This window comes from Arachis hypogaea, chromosome 13 (assembly GCF_003086295.3).
Source record: "Arachis hypogaea cultivar Tifrunner chromosome 13, arahy.Tifrunner.gnm2.J5K5, whole genome shotgun sequence".
Lineage (NCBI taxonomy): Eukaryota > Viridiplantae > Streptophyta > Magnoliopsida > Fabales > Fabaceae > Arachis > Arachis hypogaea.
In genome coordinates, this window is record NC_092048.1 from 15,761,859 (window position 1) to 15,765,617 (window position 3,759).

The window sequence follows — 3,759 nt, forward strand, 5'->3', positions numbered from 1 at the left end:
CTTTTATTTGTAACTAGTGTATGTTTTCGTACTCTGCACGGTACGGGATAATACATGAAATCAGTGACGGACATATACCAAGGGGCGAGTGGAGGTTTCGAACTCTCCCAATTTCTTTTAAAAAAAGTTAATAGTAATAAGTTATTAAGTATAATTTAATTTTTTAAAATATTATTTAATATTTAATCTAGTATAAATAAAAGTCTAGTTCAACCTAAATATTAATGATTTCTAATATCTAAAAAGTAAGTAATAATATTAAAAAAATTTGAAAAGATATACTAATACTTTTTACTTAAATAAAAATTTTCAAATCTCATAAAGTGGATCCTTTTTCTTCTTGTGACTGTCTTTTTTGATTCATTTGCTATTAATTCTCTTTGTTTCAACTGCTACAACTGAGAGATTTTTTCAGTTATGAATATTATGAAGAATAACTCAGAAATAAAATAAAAGATGAATTTCTTGCTAATTGTCTTTTAATTATATTAAAAAAATTGTTGAAAAATTTGACATAGATTCTATTATCGATGAATTTTATGATATAAAGAATCGACCACTTTGTTAGTAAAAAGTTATATATGTTATTGATCCCATGATAATATTTCTGGATTCGTCCCTGCATAAAATTATATAAAAAAATTTATTAAAAAATTAAATAAAATATATACAGTAATTATTATTATAAATATTTTACAAAGTTATAATTAAAATCAAACGCTCAGGATTTTTAATATTAAAATATTAAAAATAATTAGTATTTGTTTTAATCAATTTGAGTTTGTTGAGTGATCATCTCACTCGTCCGCTTAAACAATTAGGAGTAAGAATCTCGTCTTGTGTGTGTAGCAATCCATTGGCTAGCCTTAAACCCTTAATAAATAGAGTATCAATACGTAGATAGACTTGGCAAGAGTACCCGAATATGCGGGTACCCGACCCGTCCATACCCGGTTGGGGAGGGTAATAACTTACCCCGAGTCTCGGCAGATTTTACTCAAGACAGGGCATGGTCGGGTTTAGGGTGTACTCGCCCCGAATATATACATATAAACTTTTTTAGGAATTAGGATTTGCCTCACATCACAAATTCAATGATTCACAACTTCACTCCATACTATATAGTCATGCAAGAGAAACCCAGTCATCCTCACCTAGAATCTTCTTCTTCTCTGCTTCTTCACAAAAAACCTCATAGCTCCCGTCATCGTCGTTGCTGAGCCCATCGCCGCCTACCCCTTCACAGCTCCCATCTTTCTTCACAGCTCATGTCGTCATCGCTGCTTATCCCGTTACCGTCGCTGTTGAGCCCGTCGCCACCTTTCTCTTGCCGAGTCCCTTTTCTCTAGGTAAATTCCCCCCTCTCTCCCTCCCTCCCTCCCTCCCTCATTCCCTCATTGTGAGTCTATTAAGTTCTTCTCTTCTTCCACAGACTCAGCTTAGTCGCCGTCGCTATGAGCCCGGGCATCGCTGTTCCAATTTCATCTGAGTCTGTCACCGGATAAAATAGAATTTTTATTCAAGTTGGACCAGTTGAAAATAGGCATGCATGAGATTATTTTTACATGTAATTTCTGAATTTTCTCATCCAAATTTGATCTATGTGATTGAGTATTTTAGTATGGCGATCATCGTGATTTCGTTGTGACACTAATGTGATAAAAATTGTGATAATTTCATAACTAATATATGAGACAAACCATATTATTAAAGTAATTAGGAAAATAATATTCAGATGTGCGCATAAAATTTATAAGGTGTGATTATCTCAGGAAAATATATATGTTTAGCCAAAGTGAAAGATTGTTAGGGAATTATAATTTCTTAATATATTTATGGGTAATACATATATTAATTATAATTGCAAATTAAGTAATTTCACATTAAATGGCTTATTTAATGGTGATCTCATTTATTGTCATAAATGTTGAATTAAATAAGTCATTATTACTTTTGATTTGGATAAATGAGATTAAAACTATAGCTACTATTTTATTTGAGTTTTAGGGTTTAATGAGTGTCATACTCAAATATAAATAATGACTTCAAAATTTTGGTCTCCAACATATCAAATTCGTCTCCGTAGCTCTTTTCCCATAGTGGAATTGTGATTCATCCCTATTAGAGATACAGAAGGTTTTGGTTGATGAAGATTAAAGAACCACAAAAGCCAAGCTCTCTGATCTCAATCATGCTCTCGAATAAAGACACGCTTCCGTGCTCTTAGTTATATTTCTTAATGATTTAACATGGATGATCTTGAGCTTGAGAAATCCTAAAATTTTCAGATAAAATAAAATTTTTATTCAATCAAATGATGATAAATAATGCTAGAAAAATAAATAAATAATATTTTAAGAGTATAGAAAAATAAATAAATAATAATTGTGTTTCAAATTTGATTTTATATAATGGATTATGTTTCGTTTATTCAGTACTATACAATTATTTCACCATGAGTCGGTTCATTATGTCGAAAGCTGTTTGAATTTGATTTTATATAATGGATTATGTTTCGTTCATTCAATACTATACAATTGTTTCACCATGAGTACGTGTTCGGTTGATTATACAGAAAGCTGTTTGAATTTGATTTTATATAATGGATTATGTTTCGTTCATTCAGTACTATACAATTGTTTCACCATGAGTACGTGTTTCGGTTTATTATGCAGAAAGCTGTCTGAATTTGATTTTATATAATGGATTATGTTTCGTTCATTCAGTACTATACAATGGTTTCACCATGAATACTTGTTTCGGTTCATTATGCAGAAAGCTGTTTGAATTTGATTTTATATAATAGATTATGTTTCGTTCATTCAGTACTATACAATTGTTTCACCATGAGTACGTGTTTCGGTTCATTATGCAGAAAGCTGTTCGAATTTGAATTTATATAATAGATAATGTTTCATTCATTTAGTACTATACAATTGTTTCACCGTAATAACATGTTCGGTTCATTTTTGTTCTGCACAATTAAGAATATGGTTGACAAAACTCCTCGAGACACGGGGATCCTTGCAGGGACCGCCCCAAACCGGGATCCGACTGTGAAGAATTTTCTCTGTGGGGATGGGGACGGGGGACAAAATTCCCCCGAGGCAAGCGCGGGGATCCCCGCCCCATCCCCGTTAATCCTCAAAATTCATAAATTTATTGAATTGCCCTTAATAGTTAAATTATCCTAATCTTCATTTGCATAACCCTTCTTCAATTCAGAGATCCCTAACGCTGTTCCATACTCCATCCAACCTCTCTGCAGTCACCCCCTCGCCACTCTCTCTTCTCGCTACATTGTCACACCCCACCGTGCCATCACTCTCACTGCGTCGTGCTCTCTATTTGTGGTGTTCCTTTTCGTAAATCTGCCGTCGTGTCCATTCTCCTCTCTGTTCTCGCGTCTCCCACCTTATCCACTTCCCTGTCCTTTGGCTCGCCATTGCGTTCCCCCACTACGTCATTTTGAAAGAAGTCATCATCTTGTTGTTTAGACTTTTTATATAAAATCTTGCTGTTTTGTATAGGATGGATACTTGCAGCTCTATTCATATAAAAATTAATAATAATTAGTTAGAACTACCAGATAGATGGGAAATGGAGTCCTCGTAGAAAATAGGGCTCTGTGGAGAATAGGGATGGAGAGCAATATTCTCCCACGGCGAAGAATGAGAACAAAGATAGGGAGCAAATCTGGGAGCAGGGATGGGGAGCAGGGAGGCATCCCCCGCCCCCGCCATGCCCCATTGACACCCC